General features: G+C 38.6%; 1 long non-coding RNA gene across 1 annotated transcript in view; it reads left to right on the top strand.

Annotated features, from left to right (window-relative positions):
* LOC135195043 (uncharacterized) overlaps positions 1-12,123 on the top strand; it is a 555,149-nt gene that overhangs the window by 400,000 nt on the left and 143,026 nt on the right. Inside the window, exon 3 of the long non-coding RNA XR_010310052.1 lies at positions 7,728-7,757. This is a non-coding gene — a long non-coding RNA (uncharacterized LOC135195043). The remainder of the gene's footprint in view (positions 1-7,727; positions 7,758-12,123) is intronic.

Here is a 12,123-nt window from a genome sequence, read left to right on the forward strand (position 1 = left end):
GGAACGTCAGTGAAGCTTTTACCTACCCCACCACCGCGAGAGGCTTCACTGACGTTCCTGGATTTGAATGTCCTCTTGGGTTCGCGCCTGGGACCAGGCAAATCTATAATCGTGTAAAAAAAACAATTCCCCTTCGGTTAAGCATATATGAAAATATATTAATTCCGAGGTAGAGCGAATTAGATATTAAAGGACGTTGTAGCTCGATATATATATATATATATATACATATACATATATATATATATATATATATATATATATATATATAATGAGTGTGTGTGTGTGTGTGTATGTGGGTGTGTGTTTTGTGTTTGTGTGTGTAGGTATCTCTCTCCAGCTAGTTTTCGACCCAGAACATTCGACTAGCTACCATTTACATAATTTACAGCTTGGGTCCACAACGGCGCACATCCCTCTGGCTCTTTTTAGAAAGATCTCTTTATTTTGAGATAATCTTCATTGCCTTGCTAGATGCACTACACAAAAACATAATCTGTCTCTTGTTGCATTATCCCACCCCCCTTTTTTTTTTAATTCTATTTAGTTTTTCTCTTTTTATCCCACGGTTGTTTGTCTTTTGCCCCAATCAGTGTCATCTAATTCAGACTTCGTCCTGATCACGAGACTAGACTCGGTGTCTTCTGTACAGTGGGATTAAGCGTTGCATTCGTCTTCTTACCAGTGTCAGTGGATTTCTCCGCCCTCTTCGTGTTGTGATTCTTTTGCCGTGCTGTTGCCAAAGAGGTGTGTGTGTGTGTGTGTGTGTGTGTGCGTCTGCACCAAGGTAAATCAACACACTTAACACCTGAAAACACCTACCAGTACACAGAAATTCACATATAGGATGCCAGATCAGTAGGATTCATCAGTGTCTGATTTTTATTAAGCTTGCAGGATTTTTCGCAACCGGTTTGCGTTATATTATTAACGGAAACAATTTCAACAGTAAAAGCTTCTCTTTCAACTTACAGAGTTATGCTGAAGTAATTAAACATTTTGCCAAGGTTGATTATTCAATGAGGAATCCATGATTCTATTCTATTTTTCCCTGTATTTTCATATTTCGTTCAATAGATCAAATAATTAAAGGATATTTCATTTAAACATTTGCAATGTTGGCTACTCATGTTATGATAATCAAAATGTAATGAATAATCCTCGTATCTAGTTTATAGCTTTAGTCTTTTTTTTCAAGCTTATGAAAATGTTGCAATCACTGTAAAAACCACGCAGGTGTATCTCTCGATAAGTGTTCTGTATTGTTCAGAAAATTTTACCATAATAATCCAAGCGAGATAAACTTGTCTCTTATCTTTAAAAGATTTTGACTTGGGAGCAACGGATCCATGGTTAGGGCGTGACTTGCACTCTGCCTCATTTTACTAGAAACCGGAAACCGCCGCTTGACGACTGGCCGTGATAGCGGAAACATAAAGGCCATCTTTAGTTCAGCACCAACGCCAACACAGCCTCCATCATCCATTCTCCGAGTCCGTAATCTCCACCTCTCCCTCCTCCTCCTCCTCTTCCTCCCCCTCCTCCTCCTCCTTTTCTCCTTTTCTCCTCCAATACTCTCTTACTTGCTTTTGCTTCTTTTCCATGAACGAAACTGGAATTAAAACACAAATTCAGATTTGATACCTGGTAAAACCTTGTAGATGATCGTAGCTTCTTGCCAAGTCTCCACAGTACCAGATACTTGGAACATAAAACTCTAGCATGATTTCATTTGTTACTTACTTAAGGAGAATAGGATCCAAAATAGAGATATGAAACTATGACATTATGGCAAATGTTGATTAATAAATGGATCAATACGGAATATAAAAGTAGCAAAATAAGACCTCATACCACTTTGCCAATGTCCTTACAAGGTATTTTACCCGGTATACATCCTTCTGGTTCTTGATTTGTCTGATGCGTTTCACGTGAGAATTTGACCGTATCGAGTTTCTTCTTAAGGCCGATGTGTCTTCTGTTATGCAATGAGGGGAAAAAATGGGGCGCTTCGGACTAAGGCAAATGAATGCCTTAAAATCATTTGTTCCTCAACTGAGGAATGCCGAGTCTTTGTTGCAGGGCAACCTTCGAGATTTATTTGCTGTAAACCGATAAATATCTCAACTGTTTGCGAGGAAGGAGTTCAGATGCCACGAAAAGTTGCAAAAACGCAGGATCGCGCCAAGGGAATCTCTGCCGAGTCTCACGCGAGCAGTTTGGTCATCAATTTACCCTTAAATCATATGAGTAGGAGTCTTCTGTAATATCTTTATACTTTCTTGATGGCCTTACCTGTACGCGTAATAACCTCGGAGGCGCCAAGAAAAGAAGCCTCTCAACATTAGGAAGAAGGAAGTTAAGAAAGAAAAAAAGATTGGGGGACCATCAACATTCTTGAGTGTTCAGTCTCGTGTGATCTTGGCTTCGTCGTAAACAAGGCTACAGGCGTTTGGCCTCACGAGATGATTCGAATCATCCCCACTTAAGCCCGAGAGCATCACGCCGTTTTGATTGCATTTGATTTGCCGCCTGCGACAGTCACTACACCAGAGGGAGGAGGAAATATGAGGATAAAATAGAAAGAGAATATGTGCTCCCCCCATCTGGAGTTTGCTCTGTTTGCCCTCGTGACTACGAATTTATTGTAGACATTTGTGCGTTGATCGTGTATTTGTTCTGCGCTGTTTTATAAGATTTATTTCTCCAGAAACTTCTGTTGCCACGTCTGGTACCTGCCAGAAATCTTTCTTGCCTTTTGTTGCGCTTATTTGTGCAGCAAATACTTCCTTTCCAACAGTTTAATTCGATGTTTGCTCTTAACTGTACTCATTACTGTGCGCAATATATAAAATGAATTTAAAACCATATTCACGACATTTCCTAATAAACAGACCTTGTTAATAAACATTAGCGTCATCATAACTTTGAAAGAAATTGGACGTTAAAGGACAAAGTAAAATTATGCAAAAGAGCAAGAATCGAGAAAATGCAACTATGTCTTGAAAGTGTCGACATCTTTGAAGGTGACATCATTTACTCAACATACCAGTGAAAGTGAATAATGCAAAAGGCTATAATCGTATGTAATACATGGTAAACAATTCATCATGCAATTCCTCATACAATTGAGTGAAGAATGAATCATTTAGATATATGTCTTGTACTTCTGTAAACATATTGACTCATTTATGCTGTTAAAAAGAGGAATGGTTCTTTTTAAAGCAAGAGGGATTTCATTGATCCTCAGAGAGAGAGAGAGAGAGAGATAGAGAGAGATAATTAAATGACCTTCAGAGTCTTAATGATTCCCTCCGGCGATCGCGACAATGGCGACTGGGGCAAGGGCAACGGTGTCAAGCAAGGTCAAGCTCTTTTCAAATGGCTTCCCTATCACCAAAGGGGATAAATGTGTTCAGGATAGGATTGGACTACACTGAAGGCAACGTGAATAGCGCTTCCTCTATGGAAACAATGCAGGCTGAGGTCTTTAGCTCTGGAAATTGAGTGACTGAACGAAAACACCGAAGTGACCCACCTCGATAGTTTTTGTCGCAATTGTCACTTAGCGCTTACATTCCCAAACTTAAATACTTAAGAGTACAGAGTCTTCCATGAGATCTTATTTTTGTATGTAATTGCAAGCATATATATGTATATATATATACATATATATACGTGAACGTATAAAAAATACTCGTACGTATGCGTATATATATCTATAACGATGCTATCCAGAAGCTTTATATATGTTTTTATAGCCATGATGACCTGTGGCTTCTGTGTGTCCTAACGCCCAATGGATACACTTATCTGTACGAGCCCCTATTCCCCGTATGACTTCAAGTAAGTATTTGAGTGTAAGGGAATGAAATAGTTAAGAGGTCATTGGTACTACTGAATGAATATTCAAATGGAAATCACAAGTAACCCTGTACCCGTAAATTCACTTTCCTTTGGGAACAACTTTTGCTGGAAGGGAACTGCGTCTGAAAATTGATCCTACCTTGAATAGGACCCATTCCTATGTCTTTTTTTTCTCTTATAACTCTGATGAAAGTGGCTTGCACTCTACTTGATAATCAGGATGGGAGCACTTAAAGAATTCGCACTTGGTTTTGCTACAAATGTTCTTTAATATCCAATTCGCTCTACCTCGGAAATAATATATTTTCACGTGTTAACCACAGGGGAATTTTTTAGTTGATAACAATTTCGTCCTCTCGTGGATTCGAACCAGCGCACAGAGGAGAAATCAGGACTTCAGTGACGTCTTTACCGACTCAGCCAACAAGAATTGGCTATTAAAGGACATTTGTAGCTTAATGCATGTGTATGAATCACGGTAATGTGATAAAAATTCATATATATATATATATATATAATTATTTACTTATTTATTCTTTATGTATAGTGCGTGCATATTTCAGTGCGATAGCAGCGCATGATGTGCAGCATGTGTGGCCGTATTGTAAAAGCTTAGGCAATAAGTAGTTTGAAGTTTGACCTTTTGATCTAAAGCTTGAATACCTTGTTTCACCTCTTCCTGAAAAGAATGTTCTTCCAATAACTTGGATTATAAACAATCTTAATATTCTTTGCACGATGAGAGAGGCAGTAGCAATGTCAATATTATTATACCAATTCCTTTCTTATGATGTAACAGTGTTTCACATGAATGACTAATAATGCATCGCGTTTGTGTATGTATGTATGTTATGTATATATATATATATATATATATATATATATATATATATATATATATATGTGTGTGTGTGTGTGTGTGTGTATGTATACACACATATACATATATATATATATATATATATATATAGTATATATATATATATATTCCAATAAAGATAGATAGCTGAATAGCCGAGGCCCGTGCTGAAAGGTTATGGTAAAGGAATCATTTCCTGATATTACAAAAAAAAAAAACTGGTCAGAAGAACATGCTTTAAAAAAAACTAAGCCAGTAGTATCGAGGGTCAAATTTACAAACATGCCATGAGGTCTCTAAAACATAATTGTTGAAGGTCTTGGTAATGGTGTTAGTGGAAAATATAATCATTACTTGATGATGTGTGAGGGAAAATTGTTTGGTGGGCCTTCGCTCAGCGCCCTGTACACCTGCGCCGGTAATAATTTCTGGTCACGACTGTATTAGGATAGCAAGAGACCAAATACTTACTACACCAAGAGTCGTGCTTTATTGGTCCTAATGAGATTGCAAGAGTCCCACCACCCCACTTCTTCTCATTACAGAATCAGGATTGTTATGGAAGTGTATTGCTCCGAGTAGCTTGATATCTGGTTAAATCCGGATGGGGAAGGGGTCGAAATAACCCTAAGATGTGGGCTAGACTTGGGGTGAAGGCGAGGGTCGGAATTGGTCGAATACGAAATGAGGCTTCCACAACATGGTGAAAACAGTCACGGGAGGCACATTGTAATGCTCTCTCTCTCTCTCTCTCTCTCTCTCTCTCTCTCTCTCTCGATCTCCATGGGTAATACCTTGGCCACCAAAGATGCTAATTTCAGTGGGACTGTGAGACTTCGTAAACTAATAGTCATGCGCGAGCTCTCACGTATACAACCCGTATAGATATATAGATATATATATATATATATATATATATATATATATATATATATATATATATATACATACATATGCATATATATATATATATATATATATGTTTATGTATGTATGTATGTATGTATGTATGTATATATATATATATAGATATTATATATATATATATATATGTGTGTGTGTATAATATAATATATATATATTATATATATATATATATATACCTCATTATGTCTCCGTTTGCTAGTCGATTGTTATTGGAAAGTACTTGCCGATTATCATTTTCTATCACACTATCTCATGTATCTAGATTGTGTGTATGTCATTGTCCATACTTTGTATATTCTATGTATATGACTTTGAGCTGAAATGAAACTTTATTATTATTATTATTATTATAATTATTATTATTATTATTATTATTATTATTATTATTATTATTATTATTATTATAACCTTCAGGTTCCTAGCAGCACTTTTAGGCATGAAGCCACCAGCCCAATGTTGTTTCTCATTGTCTTACCACAGAGGACTCATTTCCAGATACATAATTCACATCTTAAGGCCTCTCTGTGATCGGTAACATCCTCGCTGAGAGAGAATTCCCCCTGTACCCTGTTGTTTTGCTCTCCACGTGGTCACATGGTAACATACTCTGCTTGTATTCTATATCACGTTTTAACCTCTGCGATACGTGATTCATACATGCTTACACACACACACACACACACACACACACACACACACACACACACATATATATATATATATATATATATATATATATATGATATATATATATATATATATATATATATATATATTATATACATATCAAACTGTTTGCCTCAGTAAAGGGTCCGAACAGGACCGAAAGTACTTGGCTATCTCGCTTTTTTCATTTTTTCCTTCGAGGCAAAAAACCTTTATTTATACATAGCATCACGTTTTATATACTTCGTGATCAAGTTATTCATATATATATATATATATATATATATATATATAGATAATATATCATATACATATATATATATATATATATATATATATATATATATATATACGTATAGAAAGTATATGCTTATTATTTATGCCTGTACGTATTAGATAATAACAAAACGGACGGGGTAAAAAAAAAATGAAAGAATAAGAGGAACTGCTAAAGTCGTAGAACTATCAAAGAAGGCCCAGGGAAGGAAAGCTGTCAGAAGCATCGACCCTACATAGTAGTGGGAAAAGATGCAGAGAAAGAAGAAGAGGAGGAGTATCAGACAATAACAAATAAAAAAATAAAAAAAGATATGACAGAGTACCCTTGACAGATTGATTGGTCAATGCAAATTAGCATCGATGCTAACGACGGAACATGTCAAATCTTTTTCAAGGAGACCCACTGAAGTAGTAATATTTAACCAGTGTTTGGTCAATATTCCTATAACTCGTAAATTATTCACTGTTAGACGTTCTTTCAAAGTTTTTTATTTGGCCTGGGTGTTTCGATGGAAGAATTTGTGCTTAGTTTTACCGACGACAACTACAAACTCAGTTTTAATAGATATGGTAACGAAAGATATTTAAATTGTTACATTATGGAAAAGGGAGCAAAAGTTTCTCTCTCTCTCTCTCTCTCTCTCTCTCTCTCTCTCTCTCTCTCTCTCTCTCTCTCTCTCAAGGTTATTGGCGTGAAAGGAGAAGAGGAATAACGTTGTTAAAAGAAGATGATATACAGACTGATTGATTCTGATTCTGGAAAGCAAGTAAGGTTGTCAATTCCAACCTCGCTGGTTGTAATCTCATAACGGGGATCCTCAGCCGTCTAGCTCAAGTAGAACACCAATGGATGATGAATACGGTTGCCCATTTGATTGTGTGTATATGATTTATCTCAGATCTGACTCCATGTCTTTTTACTTGTAGCTTTTTCGACCTTTGTTCTGCTGCTTTCAGCTAGTGTTGCCTGACGTCACAGAAAGACTTAAGTTGCCAGTGACGCATGTCCCTGTCTGTATTGTTGGAGGAACCCTAAACGTGTAATTTGTGTTGCTTATGCAGGTATTGCATGATTAATACTGTCATTCCCTACTGACGAGTTTCTAATTTCGAACCTCTGTCTTTGCAGATTGCACGAAAACAAGAAGGGAGAATGAAGGTAAGTGCAAATAAAGAGATTTCTGTCGTCGGAAACATATGAATTCAGGTTTATAGTTTGGGGTAAATTGTGCTTCAATTGTGTTGCTTTACCGTCTGTATAGGCGTCTGCAGATGTACGCGTACACACACAATTTGTACCGCGTTTGTATATAAACCAGGTAACTAACCATTCTCAGCCACCTTTATTTGTATTCGTAGTGTAACAGTCATTTGTCTCGACGATCAGTACAAAATATCAGCTACTTAAGCAAAAAGGAACAACAGGAAGAATTATTCAGCTGACTTTATGGCAGCAAAATCCCTCGCGTGTAATCTCTTCGCATCAGGGAAATCGTTTGATCGATTTGTGAAATTTATGACGATAGATTATTCATAACTTTAACACATGAAGGTCGGCATGCGTTAGAGTATTGATAAATATATGACCGCCGGTACATACGACTAGGTGATGGATTAGGAGTGACCTCGAGGCGTTATTATGGCGTTATTATTGGGAACAGGTGCTTCTGGTTACATGTGATAGTGCTGTAATAATTTATTAAGGTTTATTTTGTTATTTTGTTAATATCATGTATTACGTTATTACGTTGGTTTCCCTCCCATCCCACCCCCAACATTTTTTTTCTTTTTATAGTAAATGTGTTTAAATTGTCTCTAGAAAATTATTTTCGTGGTAAGCCTTAGTGATTCACCAATAAACCCTTATTCAGTAAGTTCGTTAAAAGTATTTATTATTATTATTTTTTTTTTTTTTTTTTTTTTTTCTTTTGCTCTATCACAGTCCTCCAATTCGACTGGGTGGTATTTATAGTGTGGGGTTCCGGGTTGCATCCTCCCTCCTTAGGAGTCCATCACTTTTCTTACTATGTGTGCCGTTTCTAAGGATCACACTCTTCTGCATGAGGCCCGGAGCTACTTCAGGCCTCTAGTTTTTCTAGATTCTTTTTCAGGGATCTTGGGATCGTGGCCTAGTGCTCCTATGATTATGGGTACGATTTCCACTGGCATATCCCATATCCTTCTTATTTCTATTTTCAGATCTTGATACTTATCCATTTTTTCCCTCTCTTACTCTTCAACTCTGGTGTCCCATGGTATTGCGACATCAATGAGTGATACTTTCTTCTTGACTTTGTCAATCAAAGTCACGTCTGGTCTGTTTGCACGTATCACCCTATCCGTCCTGATACCATAGTCCCAGAGGATCTTTGCGTGATCGTTTTCTATCACTCCCTCAGGTTGGTGCTCGTACCACTTATTACTGCAAGGTAGCTGATGTTTCTTGCACAGGCTCCAGTGGAGGGCTTTTGCCACTGAATCATGCCTCTTTTTGTACTGGTTCTGTGCAAGTGCCGGGCATTCGCTTGCTGATGTGGTTTATGGTTTTCATTTTTCGTATTGCACTTCCTACATATGGGAGAGATTGTTATTTCCATCTATCGTTCTTTGAACATATCTGGTTCTTAGGGCCTGATCTTGTGCCGCTGTTATCATTCCTTCAGTTTCCTTCTTTAGCTCTCCCCTCTGTAGCCATTGCCATGTGTCATCGCTGGCTAGTTCTTTAGTCTGTCTCATGTATTGTCCATGCATTGGTTTGTTGTGCCAGTCCTCTGTTCTGTCTGTCATTCTCCTGTCTCTGTATATTTCTGGGTCTTCGTCTACTTTTATTAGTCCTTCTTCCCATGCACTCTTTAGCCAGATATTGCCCCAGTGCTCTGTTCTCGATGTTGACGCAGTCCTCTATACTTAGTAGTCCTCTCCCTCCTTTCTTTCGTGTTATGTACAGTCTGTCCGTATTTGCTCTTGGGTGTAGTGCTTTGTGTATTGTCATATGTTTCCTGGTTTTCTGATCTATTCCTGCGCTGTATCTGATTACTGGCACTGCCCATATGTTTATGGCTTTTATCATATTTCCAGCGTTGAGTTTTGACTTGAGTATCGCCTTGAGTCTCTGCATATATTCTTTCCTGATCGTGTCCTTCATCTCTTGGTGTTTTATATCCCCTCCTTCCATTATTCCCAGGTATTTGTATCCTGTCTCATCTATGTGTTTGATGTTGCTCCCATCTGGTAGCTTTATCCCTTCAGTTCTCGTTACTTTGCCTTTTTGTATGTTGACTAAGGCGCATTTTTCTATTCCAAACTCCATCCTGAATGTCCCCAGATCAATCCTTACAGTCTGGATTAGGGTATCTATTTCCTTGATGCTCTTACCATACAGCTTGATGTCGTCCATGAAACTCAGATGGTTGATTCTGTGCCTCTTTTCTTGAGTTTGGTACCCGGCATCCATCTTCTGTAGTACTTTTTTGTCATGGAATCATGGCTACTACGAAGAGTAGTGGGGACAGTGAGTCTCCCTGGAAGATCCCTCTCCTGATATTAACCTCTGCTAGTCTTATTCCAGAGCTTGTAAGTATTGTATTCCAGTTGCGCATTGTATTTTTGAGGAAGCTGATGGTGTTTTCCTCTGCCCCATATATTTTCAGGCATTCTATTAGCCATGTGTGTGGTATCATGTCGAAGGCTTTCTTATAGTCTATCCATGCCATGCTTAGGTTGGTTTTCCTTCTCCTACTGTTCTTCATTACCATTTTGTCTATCAGGAGCTGGTCTTTTGTGCCCCTACACTTCCTTCTGCACCTTTCTGTTGGTGGGGGATTGGTGTTTGTCTCCTCTAGTAATTGTATAGCCTTCACTGATGATACCTGTTAGTAACTTCCACATTATTGGTAGGCAGGTGATAGGCCTGTAGTTACTGGCTATATTTCCCTTACTCTTGTCTTTTGTACTAAGGATGTTCTTCCTGTGGTCATCCATTTGGGTGCATGGTGATTTGAGATACAATGCTGGAGTTGTTCTGCTATTCGTGGGTGTAGGGCCTTGAAATTTTTGGGCCAGTATCCATGGACTTCATCGGGACCTGGGGCTTTCCAGTTTGGCATTTTCTTTAGTTGGTGTCTGACTGTGTCTGCCGTGATGTCTGTGAATCTTTCTTTTTTTTATTCTCCCTGTTTCTTCTTCCTTGACTTCCTGGAGCCATGTTGCATGTTTGTTGTGTGATACTGGATTACTCCATATGTTTTCCCAGAGTCTCTTTACTTTGTTCGGCTTCAGGAATTTCTGGGTGGTTGTCTTCCCCTCTTAGTTGGCTGTATAGTCTTTTCTGGTTGGTTCCGAATAGTTGTTCTGTTGGTATCCCTTATTCCTGTTCATGTACCGTTGCGGATCTTATGTGCTTTGGCCTTAAGCCTCTGTTTTACATCTTCTATTGTGTTGTTTAGTCCCCTCTCTTGTACTTTGTATTTCTCGTTGAGTTCCTCCCTTGTTTTTCCTTTTTGCTTCTTAGCCTTTTTTCTGCCATCTCTTTCAGTTTACTCAAGTCAGATCTCATCACCATGATTTGCTTTTCCAGGCGCCTTTTCCAAGGGAGGTTGCTGTTTTGGTTTCTGTTGGGTTGGTTTGTGGATGGTGGTGTTGGTGTTCGAATCCCGCCCCATCAGTTCTGCTACTAATCTTGCTCCTGCATATACCAAGTTATTTGTTTCTGTCATACTGGTGGTGTGTATTATGCCCATTATTTCATTGACCCTCACTTGTTTTCTCCCTTAATTTCTTGGTGTTGTAGGCTTTCATGGAGGGATCTCCATCCATTGTCTAATCTTTTCTACCCATTCCGTCCTCTCTGTACTTCGTCGGTGTTTCTTCGTGTGTCGTTGTTTGATACCTCCCTGTCGTCTTCTGTGGCATCGTCTCTCAGTTCGTCTTCGTGAAATTCGTTGTCGTGTGACATTTCCCTTTCCAGTTCTTCTCTTTCTGTTGGGGAGAGCCAGTTGTTTTTCTTTATGTTCCTTACTTGGTCTGCCAGCCTCTGCTCTGTTTGGGGGGTGTTATTCCTCTCATTCCAGATGTTGACCAATCTTCTTCTATATCCTCTCTCCGTCGGGTGCTTCTGATGTAGCATCTCCATATTTCCTTATTTTCTTCTCTTGTCCATTTCTTCCTTTTTGCTTCTGTAGCTCCAATCTCAGGCTGTTGATTACTTTCGTTGTGTGATCAGTTGCTGGGATGACGACCTCCAAGTACCTGACAGTCTTCCCCTTCAATTGGGTTGAATACCTGGTTGCCGGACGAAGTTCCTCTGTTGCCAGAGGTTCCATTTACGTCGTTGTCGTTTATTCCTCATTTCTTTCATCATGATGAGTTTTGCTATTTAAACCCATAGCTGGACCTACCCCATCAGGGATAGGTACTCATTTACAGCTGAGTAGAATGAGGAAATTATGGTAAAGATCCTTTCCAAGGAATCAACGCCGAGGAGAGCGGTCACCCATAACGACTGACGCCAGCCCCAATGTTGCTTA

Source organism: Macrobrachium nipponense, chromosome 15, assembly GCF_015104395.2.
Source record: "Macrobrachium nipponense isolate FS-2020 chromosome 15, ASM1510439v2, whole genome shotgun sequence".
Taxonomy (NCBI): Eukaryota; Metazoa; Arthropoda; class Malacostraca; order Decapoda; family Palaemonidae; genus Macrobrachium; species Macrobrachium nipponense.